This window comes from Myodes glareolus, chromosome 2 (genome assembly GCF_982192425.1).
Source record: "Myodes glareolus chromosome 2, mMyoGla1.1, whole genome shotgun sequence".
Taxonomy (NCBI): domain Eukaryota; kingdom Metazoa; phylum Chordata; class Mammalia; order Rodentia; family Cricetidae; genus Myodes; species Myodes glareolus.
In genome coordinates this window covers 90,762,761-90,776,720 of record NC_142027.1, presented here as the reverse complement: position 1 = coordinate 90,776,720, position 13,960 = coordinate 90,762,761, and the positions used below count along the sequence as shown (strand labels likewise).

General features: G+C 39.9%; 1 non-coding gene across 1 annotated transcript; it reads left to right on the top strand.

Annotated features, from left to right (window-relative positions):
* The first annotated feature begins 1,196 nt into the window (after positions 1–1,196).
* LOC146895552 (U6 spliceosomal RNA) lies at positions 1,197–1,303 on the top strand. The gene has a single exon (XR_015000702.2). It is a non-coding gene; the product is annotated as a U6 spliceosomal RNA (small nuclear RNA).
* Positions 1,304–13,960: the final 12,657 nt, after the last annotated feature.

The window sequence follows — 13,960 nt, the reverse complement described above, 5'->3', positions numbered from 1 at the left end:
TCTGGGCATTTGAGCTGAAATTCTTTTCCTTCTTTGACCCCTATTATTCTTAGGTTTGGTCTTTTCATGGTGTGCCAGATTTTCTGTATGTTTTGTTTTAAGAATATATTGGATTTGTTTTTTGAACAATGAGTCTATTTCCTCTATTGTATCCTCAGCATCTGAGATTCTTTCCTCTATGTTTTGTATTCTGTTGGTAATACTTGTCTCTGTAGTTCCTGTTCAGTTACCCAGATTTTTCATCTTCAGCCATCCCTGGGTTTGTGTTTTCATCATTACCTCCATTTCAGTTTTCAAGTCTTAAACTGTTTCTTTACCTATTTTATTACTTTTTCTTGGTTTTCTTGGGTATCTTTGGGATTTATTAATTTCTTCTTTTTGTTGTCTTCTCTTCCACTTCTTTAAGGGAGTTTTTCACATCTTGTTTAAGGGTCTCCATCATTTTATGAGATTACGTTTAAGGTCGAATTCTTCTACTTCCTCTGGGTTAGGATGTTCAAGTCTCCTTATTGCATGTTCTCTAGATTCTGGTGTTATCATGTTGCTTTCCAAGATGTTGGAGGAATTCTTACATTTGAGCCTGCCCATTTCTTCCTTCCAATGCAATCAGGAGAGTCTTGGCATCTTGGTCTAATCTTTGTTGTGGTTGACACTGTACTTGGAAGTTTTTCTTGATCTACCTCCTGTTAGGTTCCCACAGCACTGGAGCAGGCTTTCAGATCCCCTACACCACGAAGCAGACTTTGCTGGGGGATCCAAGGACCTTGCAGTTGAAAAGTAGTGCTTGGGTGCAGGCTAGGGTGAGGTAGAGAATGTCTGCTACTGGAAAATACCCCTCTGGATGGCCAGAAAAGCTTTGGGGTTTGGAGGGGGTTTGTACTCTGTTCCCCAGGAACATCAGGACATGCAGCCACTCACTTACCTGTCTGGATCTGCTCAGCCTTGTCTGGATTTGCTCAGCCTTAAATCTGTTAAATGTCATGTTCTGCAGACTTGGAAGGTTTGAAAAATGCCTATACATCTAAAATATATCTCTGAACATCTACAAAACCTAAGTTACAAGACTACAAGCTTGCCTATTATAGATGATATTGGATTAACTTAAATTTCTTAATTATGCTTTATGTTTTTAAAATAACTGCACAAACACAATACCTTACTTAAGATCAGAAATATGTATAATAATATTGACCTTAGTGCTCACTTTGGCAGCACATATACTAAAATTGGAAAGATACAGAGAAGATTAGCATGGAACCTGCGCAAGAAAGACACGCAAATTCGTGAAGCATTCCATATTTTTACACAATAAAAAAACCAAATCTAAGAATAATAGAAATAGAAGAAGGAGAAGAACTGCAGATCAAAGGCCCAGAAAATATATTCAACAAAATTATAGAAGAAAACTTTCCCAATCTAAAGAACGATATTCCTATGAAGGTTCAAGAAGCATACAGAACACCGAATAGACTGGATCAAAAAAAAACACATCCCCTCACCATATAAGAATCAAAACACAAAACATTCAGATTAAAGAAAGAATATTAAGAGTTGCAAAGGAAAAAGGTCAAGTAACTTATAAAGGTAAACCTATCAGGCTTACACCGGACTTCTCTATGGAAACCATGAAAGCCAGAAGGTCCTGGATAGAGGTACTGCAGAAACTAAGAGACCATGGATGCAAACCTAGACTACTATACCCAGCCAAGCTATTGTTCACTATCAACGGAGAAACAAAATATTCCAGGATAAAAATAAATTTAAACAATTCGTATCCACAAATCCAGCCTTACAGAAAGTAATAGAATGAAAATCGAAACCCAAGGAATCCAACATTGCCATCACTGCCTAAAATATCCCAGAAATCTAGCGATCCTTCACAACCACAACTAAAAGAAGAGAAACACACAAACTCTACTACACACACACACACACACACACACACACACAAATAATAACCGGAATCAACAACCACTGTTCATTAATATCACTTAATATTAAGAGACTCAACTCACCTATAAAAAGGCACAGACTAAGGGATTGGATACGAAAACAGGATCCAACATTCTGCTGTTTACAAGAAGCACACCTCAACCACAAAGACAGACATCTACTCAGAGTAAAGGGTTGGGAAAAGGTTTTCCAAGCAAATGGACCTAAGAACCAAGCAGGTGTGGCCATTCTAATATCTAACAAAATCGACTTCAAACTAAAATCAATCAGAAGATATGGAGATGGACATTTCATACTCATAACAGGAAATTCAGCAGGAAGAAGTCTCAATCCTGAATATCTATGCCCCTAATATAAAGGAACCCACATATGTAAAAGAAACTCTTCTAGAACTCAAGGCAGTCATCAAACAACACACACTAATAGTCGGAGATGTCAACACACCTCTCTCACCAATGAACATGTCAATCTGACAGAAACCTAACAGAGAAAAAAGAGAATTATTGGAGGTATTGAATCAAATGGACTTAACAGACATCAATAGAACACGACACACAAATAGTAAAGAATACACCTTCTCCTCTGCAGCTCATGGAACACTCTCAAAAATTGACCACATACTCGGTAACAAAGCAATCTTCCACAGATACAAAAACATATTAGTAACCACCTGTGTCATGTCAGTTCACTATGGATTAAAGTTAGAATTCAACAACAATGCTACCCCCAGGAAGCCAACAAACTCATGGAAGTTGAACAGTCAACTACTAAATCACCCCTGGGTCAAGGAAGAAATAAAGAAATTAAAGTCTTCCTTGAATTTAATGAAAATAAAGACACAACATACTCAAACCTATGGGACACTAAGAAAGTAGTGCTAAGAGGAAAGTTCATAGCACTTAGTGCCCAATTAAAGAAAACGGAGAAAGCACACATTGGAGACTTAACAGCACACTTGAAAGCTCTAGAAAAATAAGAAGCTGATTCACCCAGGAGGAGTAGAAGACTGGAAATAATCAAACTGAGGGCTGAAATCAACAAAATAGAAACACAGAAAACAATCCAAAGAATCAATGAAACAAAAAGCTGGTTCTTGGAGAAAATCAATAAGATCGACAAACCCCTGTCTAAACTAATCAAACGGCAGAGAGAGAACATGCAAATTAATAAGATCAGAAATGAAAAGGGGGACATAACCACAGACACAGAGGAAATTCAGAGAATCATCAGATCTTTCTACGAAAGCTTATATTCCTCAAAGCTGGAAAATGTAAAAGAAATGGACATTTTTTTAGATAAGTACGATATACCAAAGTTGAACCAAGACCAGGTGAACAATCTAAATAGACCCGTTAGTCGCGAAGAATTAGATGCTGTTATCAAAAATCTCCCTACCAATAAAAGCCCATGACCAGATGGTTTCAATGCAGAATTCTACCAGAACTTCCAGGAAGAGCTAATACCTATACTCTTTAATGTATTCCACAATATAGAAACAGAAGAGTCATTGCCAAACTCCTTTTATGAAGCTACAGTTACCCTGATAACAAAACCCCACAAAGACACAACCAAGAAAGAGAATTACAGGCCAATCTCACTCATGAACATCGACATGAAAATTCTCTATAAAATAGTGGCAAACTGAATCCAAGAACACATTAGAAAAATTATCCATTATGGTCAAGTAGGCTTCATCCCAGAGATGCAGGGTTGGTTCAACATACGCAAATCTATCAATGTAATCCATCATATAAATAAACTGAAAGAAAAAAACTATATGATCATTTCATTTGATGCTGAAAAAGCATTTGACAAAATTCAACACCCCTTTATGATAAAGGTGTTGGAGAGATTGGGTATACGAGGATCATACCTAAATATAATAAAAGCAATATACAGCAAGCCGACAGCTATCATCAAATTGAAAGAAGAGAAACTCAAAGCCTTTCCACTAAAATCAGGAACACGACAAGGCTGTCAACTCTCTCCATACCTCTTCCATATAGTGCTTGAAGTTCCAGCAATAGCAATAAGACAACATAAGGAGATCAAGGGAATTCGAATTGGAAAGGATGAAGTTAAACTTTCATTATTTGCTGACTATATGACAGTGTACATAAGTGACCCTAAAAACTCTATCAAAGAACTCCTACAGCTGATAAACATCTTTAGTAATGTTGCAGGATACAAGATCAACTCCAAAATATCAGTTGCCTCCAATACACGAAGGATAAAGAAGCAGAGAGGGAAATCTGAGAAACATCACCTTTCACGATAGCCACAAATAGCATAAAATATCTTGGGGTTACTCTAACCAAGGAAGTGAAAGACCTAATTGACAAGAACTTTAAGTCTTTGAAGAAAGAAATTGAGGAGGATACCAGAAAATGGAAAGACCTCTCCTGCTCTTCTATTGGAAGAATCAACATAGTAAAAATGGCAATTCTACCAAAAGCAATCTATAGAATCAATGCAATCCCCATCAAAATCCCATCAAACTTCTTCACAGACCTTGAGAGAGCAATAATGAAGTATATATGGCAAAACAAAAAACCCAGGATAGCCAAAACAATCTTATACAATAATGGAACTTCTGGAAGCTTTACCATCCCTGACTTCAAACTCTATTACAGAGTTACAGTATTGAAAACAGCTTGGTATTGGCATAACAACAGAGAAGTCGACCTATGGAATCGAATAGAAGACCCAGATATTAACCCACAAACCTATGAACACCTAATATTCGACAAAGGAGCTAAAGGTATACAATGGAAGAAGGAAAACATCTTTAACAAATGGTGCTGGCATAACTGGATGTCAACCTGTAGAAGAATGAAAGTATATCCATATCTATCACCATGCACAAAACTGAAGCCCAAATGGATTAAAGACATCAACATTAATCTGTCCACTTTGAACCTGATAGAAGAGAAAGTGGGAAGTAGTCTACAAGATATAGGCACAGGTGACCACTTACTAAGTAGAACCCCAGTAGAACCACAGACAATAAGTGAAACAATGAATAAATGGGAACTGCAGAATCTGAGAAGCTTCTGTAAAGAAAAGGACACTGTCAGTAAGACAAAAAGGCTACCTTCTGACTGGGAGAAGATCTTCACCAACCCCTCATCAGACAAATGTCTGATCTCCATAATATACAAATAACTCAAGAAACTAGACACTAAATCTCTAATTAACCCAATTAAAAAATGGGGTACTGAACTGAACAGAGAATTCACAACAGATGAACTTTGAATGGACAGAAGACACCTAAGAACATGCTCAACCTTCTTAGCGATCAGGGAAACGCAAATCAAAACCCCTTTGAGATACCATCCTACACCTGTCAGAATAGCTAAACTCAAAAACACCAATGATAGCCTATTCTGGAGAGGATGTTGAGTGAGGGGAACACTCATCCATTGTTGGTGGGATTGCAATCTTGTACAGCCGCTGTGGAAATCAGTGTGGCGGTTTCTCAGGAAACTGGGAGTCAACCTCCCTCAGAACCCAGCAATTCCACTCTTGGGAATATACCCTAGAGATTGCCTAACATACTACAAAAGTATTTGTTCAACTATGTTCATAGCTGCACTATTTGTAATAGCCAGAACCTGGAAACAACCTAGGTGCCCCTCAATAGAAGAATGGTTAAAAAAGGTGCGGAAGATATACACATTAGAGTTCTACTCAGCGGTAAAGAAAAATGACACCTTGAATTTTGCATGCAAATGGATAGAAATAGAAAACGCTTTACTGAGTGAGGTAACCCAGACCCAAAAAGAGGAACATGGTATGTACTCACTCATAAGTGGATTCTAGCCATAGTTAAAGGTCTGTGAGTCTATAATTTGTGATCCTTGAGAAGCTAAATAAGAAGGTGAACCTGAAGAAAATCATATAGTTATCCTCCTGGATATTAGAACTAGGCAAGTTTGCCAGGCAAACTCGTGTGTATGCGGGGCAGGGGGCTGGAAGTAGGGGAAGATGGTTAGGGAGAGGGGAGTGGGGGAGGATTGGGCATGGCTTGGGGGAATGGGAGGTGGGAGGGAGGAAGGATGGTTCTGGGAGCAGGGAAATTTATATCTCAACTACGGGAGCCATTGTAGGGTTTGAAAGAGACTTGGTTATGGAGGGGTTCCCAGTAAAAATTAAATAAAAAAATAAAAAAAAAATACTCATTTCTTCCATCTTTTTGTTATATTTGTCTTCTATTTCTTTAAGTGAGTTATTCATACCCTGTTTAAGAGACTCTATTGCTTTCATAATGACACTGTTTTCCACTTCTTCCGGAATAGGGCGTTCAAGTCCTTCTGTCGTAAGATCGCTGGGATCTGGTGTTTTCATGTTGTTTTTCAGATTGTTGGAGGAATTTTTGCCTTGGCGCCTGCCCATCTCTTCCTTCAGATGCCCTCCAATGGCTCTTCCCTCCGCTGGGTCTTCTTCTACTGGATTAGTGTCCCTTGCTAACCCGGAATCACTTTGCTTGCAGTCTTAGCTCGCTGCAGGCAGGCTATTAGAACAAAGGGACTTCCTTCCCTTTGCACTCACCACCTGTCCCGAACCGCGGTGCCCACCCCGGCTGAGATGGAGGAATTTAAGCCCCGAAATAGGGAGAGAGGACAGGAGGGGTTCCAGGCCGAAAGCTGGGATGGCTTAGCAAGAGAGAGAGATTAGCTGGGGGAAGCTGTCCCTGTGGAGCAACCAGGGAGATAAGGATGGCGGGAATACCGTGTGTACCTAAGCGGAGTTGTATGGCGGTCAACACACTCACCCCTCCACAGGATCAGAGCCCCTGGCTGGTCAGAAGACTCACTGCCTGCGGTCTTAGCTTGCTGCAGGCTGGCTATCCGAAAAAGGGACTCCCGCCCCTTTGCACTCACCGCCTGCCCCGGGCCGAGGTGCCCACCCCGGCTGAGATGGAGGAATTTAAGCCCCGAAAAAGGGAGAGAGGACGGGAGGGGTTCCAGGCCGAAAGCTGGAATGGCATAGCAGGAGAGAGGGATTAGCTGGGGGAGGCTGCCCCAAAAATATGGAACGCTTCACGAATTTTTTAACCATTCTTCTATTGAGGGGCACCTAGGCTGTTTCCAGGTTCTGGCTATTACAAATAGTGCTGCTATGAACAGAGTAGAACAAATGCTATTGTAGTATGTTAGGGAATCTTTAGGGTATATTCCCAAGAGTGGAATTGCTGGGTCCTGAGGGAGATTGACTCCCAGTTTCCTGAGAAACCGCCACACTGATTTCCACAGTGGCTGCACAAGTTTGCATTCCCACCAACAATGAATGAGTATTCCCCTCATTCCACATCCTCATACACATTAGAGTTTTACTCAGCGGTAAAAAACAATGACATCTTGAATTTTGCATGCAAATGGATGGACATAGAAAACGCTTTACTGAGTGAGGTAAGCCAGACCCAAAAAGAGGAACACGGTATGTATTCACTCATAAGTGGATTCTAACCATAATTTAAAGGTCTTGAGCCTATTATTCGTGATCCTAGAGAAGCTAAATAAGAAGACGAACCTGATGAAGATTATTTAGCTATCCGCCAGGAGGTAGGAAATAGTCAAGAGTCCCAGGTAACCTTGGGTGCATGGGGGGTGTGTGGGAGGGTTGTTGGAAGGGGAGAGGGGTAGAGAGAAGGGAGTAGGGGAGGAATGGAGAAAGCTTGGTTGACCGGGATGGGGTGAAGGGAGGAAGGATGAATATGGGATCAGGGAAGAATATATTTCAACTAAGGGAGTCATTTTAGGGTTTATAGGAAACTTGATTATATATGGGATCCCAGGTCCAAGGAGAGATCCCCAGATTGTTCTCTGGACAGAGGAGAGGGTGCCTGAACCGGCCTTGGCCAATAACCATACTGATGAATATTTTGCTTATCACCATAGATCCTTCATCTGGCGATGGATGGCGATACAGACGGAGACCCACATTGGAACACCGGACTGAGCCCCCCAAGGTCCAAATGAGGAGCAGAAGGATGAAGAAAATGACGAAGGACTGCGAGGGATGCTATCACCCACTGATACAAGGGGTCGGATCTAATGAGAGTTTACCAAGGGCAGTTGGACTGCAACTGAACGAGCACGTGATCCAACCAGATTCTCTGAATGTCGCTGGATTTTCTGAATGTGGCTGGCCCGGAGTCTTTCTGAGAAGCCATTGACAATGTCACTGGGACTAGTTTCCTCTGCATATACTGGATTTTTGGGATCCAGTCTGTTTGTATACTCACCTTCCTGGACCTGGAGGGAGGGGTGACGATCTTGAACTTCCCACAGGGCTTGAAACCCTGACTGACCTTAGGGACAAAGAGGGAGGAGGAGAGGGAGGGGGGAGTTTGAGGGTGTTGGGAAGAGGGGCGTAAATGGAAACTTTTATAATTTAATAAAATTACTTAAAAAAAAAAAAGAAAATAGTAGCTGGGCATGGTGGTACATGCCTTTAATCCCAGAACTTGGGAGGCAGAGGCAGACAGATCTCTGTGAGTTCAAGTCTAACCTAGTCTACAGAATGAGATCCAAGATAGCCAAAGGTACAAAGAAAAGCCCTTTCCCAAAAACCAAAAATTAAAAATAAAAATAAAAGAAATAGAGTTTTTAAAAATCCATGCAAAGATGGAAAATACACAGAGAATCTGGTTACTGTGTGTTATTGTATAGTCTTTGAATTGTTTGACTACTGAGGAAGGAGCAAGAGCTGCTAAAAGACATTAGATTATAAATATTGCTGGATTAATCCAACCTATATATTTTCAAAATGCCTTGACTTCAAATTTTAAGTCAAAAGTTATGTTATTTTGGAGAAGAGGTTTTGCTTTTCTTTCCACAGGAAATGAGGGGCTATGGATTCATTCTGATATAGATATGAATAATTTGCATTGGTATAAATCTTGATTTATTGAAAAAATAAATAAATAAATAAATAAAAAATAAAAATTGAAAAAATAAAAAAAAAATTTAAAAAAAATAGAAAACGCTTTACTGAGTCAGGTAAGCCTGACCCAAAAAGAGGAATATGGTATGTATTCACTCATAAGTGGTTTCTAGCCATAATTAAAGGTCTTTGAGCCTATTATTCGTGATCCTAGAGAACCTGGATAGGAGTGTGAACCGGAAGAAAATTCAGGTAGTTTTCCTCCTGGAGATAGGAAATAGACAAGAGTCCCAGGTAATGTCGGGTACATGGGGGGATGGGAGGGTTGTTGGAAGGGGAGAGGGTTAGAGAGAAGGGAGCAGGGGAGGGACGGAAATGCTCTGGGGACTGGGAGGGGGGGAAGGGAGGAAGGATAGATTTTGGATCAGGGAAGAATATATCTCAACTAAGGGAGTCAGTTTAGGGTTTACTAGAGATTTGATTATAAATGGGATCCCAGGTCCAAGCAGAGATCCCCAGATTGTTCTCTGGACAGAGGAGAGGGTGCCTGAACTGGCCTTGGCCCATAACCATACTGATGAATATTTTGCTTATCACCATAGATCCTTCATCTGGCAATGGATGGAGATGGAGACGGAGACCCACATTGAAACACTGGACTTCACTCCCTAGGTCCAAACGAGAAGCAGAAGGAAAGAGAACGTGAGCAAGGAAGGCAAGATCAGAGCGAAACTTCATCCTACGATGGATGGCGATACAGATGGAGACCCACATTGGAGCACCGGACGGAGTCCCCCAAAGTCCAAATGAGGAGCAGAAGGAGGAAGAACATGAAAAAGGAAATCAGGACCGCGAGGTGTGCGATCACCCACTGATACAAGGGGACTGATTTAATGAGAGTTCACCAAGGCCAGTTGGACTGGGACTGAACGAGCATGTGATCCAACCATATTCTGTGAATGAGGCCAGATTCTCTGAATGATGCTGGCATGGGGTCTTTCTGAAAAGCCATTGACAATGACACTGGGACTCGTTTCCTCTGCATATGCTGGATTTTTGTGATCCAGTCTGGTTGGATGCTCACCTTCCTGGACCTGGAGGGAGGGGGGAGGAGCTTGAATTACCCACAGGACAGGAGACCCTGACTGCTCTTGGGGATGGAGAAGGAGGAGGAGAGGGAGTGGGGGGAGTGGGAACGTGTTGGGAGGAGGGGCGGAAATGGAGACTTTTGTATTTTAATAAACTTTGAAAATAGCTAGTCAATAAAAAAACAATTCTTATATTCAAAGATTCGACCTATGTGTTTCCTCATAAAACTTATAATATTGTTCCTTAGGAGTATTTATTAAACAATGATTTTTTTCCACAAATCCATGATTAATATATCTCAAATGACTATCTTGACAACACATAATAAAGAAGGAAGTGTTTTTGTAAGTATCATGTAGGATTTTTATTGTATTTTAATAAATTTAAGTATTTTTAAGTTTTAGCATACTTACAGAATTTTTTCTCATGAATAATCTCTCAAAGATGAATGCCATTCATTACTTTTAATCATACACGTTAGATTGGCTTGAGATCACAGACAGTGAAGAGAGTTATTACCATGTCAAACATCTAGATCCACATGTTTATACACATTCAGCTCTGCTTCTGAGTAAGAGAGAAGCAGTTGATAGTAAAGCTTTGGGGACAACAATTGATGAATAAATCCATTACACCTATTACACTGGGAGATGTAACTAACTTATCCAAACAGTAGAGACTGTCAAATTGTCAGAAAGGTCAAAATGTAATGCAAAATAGTTCAGCATCAATGTAAAGCATTTTTTATGATCAGGGAGGAGAGACTAACAAATAAAAACTCTCTGTACAAAGCACAGCAAGAATCAGGGACAAGGAACAGATTTTGTTTTCAAACCATATTCTGTGGTTGTGTTGTGCATGAACATGGTCTATCTGTGCTACATCAAATGTTAATGGAGTCTACTGTCTTCTTGTGACAGTGAAATAAGTAAGTAGAGTGAAACCGAGCTTCAAAGGTTCCATTCTTATTTACTAGGCGTCCTTCTTTACCTTTCCCCACATCCTTCATACATAGCTCTTTGTTACTCATGTTTAAGTAAAAAGAGGGTTCCTAACAGTAGGTCCTCATGGGAATTATGAAAATCTCAGTATATGCTTTTCATATCAGAATATATGAGTCCATCAGAATGTATCATAACATACTGTGGTAATATGTCACATGCTTAATGAACAATGTCTACTGTTAAAGCATCTTGAACTCTACTGCTTCCATTAAAAGAAGGCAAAAATACTTGCAGTTCTCTCAAAATTTCAAAGTCACAAATAACTGCATGTTGAAATAAAATTGTTTTCCCTTGTGCTTCATTGCACAGCTTCTATTCGTTAATCTAATTAGCAGCCCCGACATCTTTGTGAACCATGCCAGTAAAAGCAAGGTAGAGGTTATAATAAGCTTTAAAAGATTTTAATCTGCATTTGAGTTCAGCTTTCCTTTCCCCACTGATGCTTTGCCTTGGGTGAGTACAACAGGCTAGTGCAGTCCACGATCTCACTGGATAACCTGACTGCTGAGCAAACCACTTGAACTCAGCAAGGGAGAAACTCAGGATTTTAATCGCTCTTGATTTCATGAGTATCAGTTTAACCAAGCCAGGTGTAAATACTCCCTGATTTCTGAGGCTCTGCAGATGGTGACTGTGTATGTATCAGGTGAATGGTATTTAGTGATACTTTTTAAAAAGCAAATCCTCTAGAGAGAATCGAGGAACAGAAGCTCAGAAGAGATGGATGCTTCTATAGTAAGTATGTCTCTGCACAGCAGCTATGCTCAATTGGTTCTATAAAGTTGAAATATTTATGTTGCACATTTCTCTGCTTCTCATAGTCTTGCCTACGGAGTTTATTTCTTTTGATATTTGCTTGTCTGTGCTAAATTATTACAGTTATGATTGAGTCTTTAAATATATACTATTGTGTCAAATTCCCACTGTTTTGTTTTGTTTTGTTCTTGCCTGCTCATTTTTATTTCAAGACATAGATCCTCAATGAACTGATGATGCTTATCCTGAAGGATTCCATTGTAACAGAGGAATATTGTAGTTTTCTGATGCCCAATTCCTCCAGAGACCAAGTCATATCCTCATATGAAGACAGAAAATACAAATATATGGCATGACTTCTGCCCGAGGCTCTCTTGATTTACTGGTTTATGAAAATGCATGCTCGTTCACATGAAATGCGTAGCCTAGCATAACTTTTTCAGTTCTGAGGAAGTGGAATTAGGAATGGCATATTCTTGTGGAAAACAAAACTCCATATATGGAATTCTCTTGAGAATCTGGAATGTTGCAGACATATGTAACTTATGCGTGGCATAAAATTGATACTGTTGTATTCACACTACAGTTTCCATGCTCTATTCCTGGGCAATCACTATTCCAGCAAAAATGATGTGACTCTGTGTGTGAAAAGCTGTCATCAGTTTATCTTAATGTATTGATGTTGACTTCATTCACCTGTATTTGGTTCTCTGTGACAATATCTACCACTTCAGAGATCATTAGTTTGGTTGTTTTTCATTTCTGATTTCATATATAGTGTTTGATTCTTTAACCAGGATATGTTGGATTCATGTATCAGAAATAATTATTTTGAAGCATTGCCAAGTGATGAACATAAACTGTCACATCTTTCGCAGAAAATGAACTTTTCCCTAAATATTTACATTTGATTCCTTGCATTGGAAACTCCCTTGCATGGAATCTCCACACATTTCCCCCAGTGAACATGGATGTTTACATATGAAGATTTCAGAAACTCTTCCCCATCATTTTCCCATCCAGATCCAGCCTTTTCTTTCTCTCATCATAAAAAACTTGTTTCTAAGGGAGAATAATAACAAAAAATATACTATTGTATAGTAAGATAAAACAAAGACTACAACAGAATAATAGAAAAAAAACAATTAGAAGACAAATCGCCCAAGAAAAGAGAAAAGAAACAGAATTTTCCAGTACACTCAATTGGAATCTGTAATATTGTGTGTGTGTGTGTGTGTGTGTGTGTGTGTGTGTGTGTGTGTGTGTGAAAATATTATAAGAAAATGTGTAAATAAGATGAGATATAAGGGAAAGAAAGGCTGTAAAGATCTGACATGACATTATGAGACAAGGAACATCCAAGATGCTGTTAAATTCTTTGGCATGTGGGGTGTTTTTTTCAAGACAGGGTTTCCCTGTAGCTTTGGAGTCAGTCCTGGAACTAGCTCTTGTAGCTGGCTTCAAATTCACAGAGATCCACCTGCCTCTGCCTCCTTAGTGCTGTGATTAAAGGTGTGTGCCACCACCGCCTAGCTTGCTGTTGAATTTTTGAGGCTTGGCTTGCAGAATTCTTTTGAAAGTAATTTCTTATCCTAGTGAGAATTCCTTAAAAAATAAATTTTCATTTGAAAATGAATATAAACTAAAGATAGCTTCTGGGTTAGGGATCTGTGTATGAGTCCACTTCTTACTTCATTTCTAATACTAAAACAGGTGCATAACTACATGCCCTATGTCTGCTGCTTCTATTTCTGCTAGTTAATATCTCCTTCAATCCAGCTGAGGTAGAGGGCTGTGTGTTTGGGAAGGGTGTGTGGGTATTTGTATTCTCCATCATCCTTGACTCTTGCACACTAGCTTTCTCCTTTTTTAAAATTTTTATTAAAAATCTATCTTTTTTTCATTTCATGTATCAATCCCAGTTCACCCTCCCTCCCCTCTTCCTATTCCTTCCATGTTACCCCCTCCCCTGCACTCAACCCCATCAACTCCTCAGATAGGATAAGGCATATTGCTTTGAGAAAGGACCAAGTCCTTCATGCTACATCTAGGATGAGCAAGGTATCCCTCCTAAGAGAATGGGTTCCAAAAAGTCATTACAAGCAGTAAGGATAAACCCTGGCCAACTGCCAGGGGCCCCCAGTCAGCCCCAGCCATACAATGTAACCCACATTCAGAAGGCCTAACTCGGTCCTCTGTTGGTTCCTTTCCTATCTGGTTAGAGTTGGTGAGCTTCTTTTAGCTCAGTCAAGCTGTTTCAGCAGGTATGC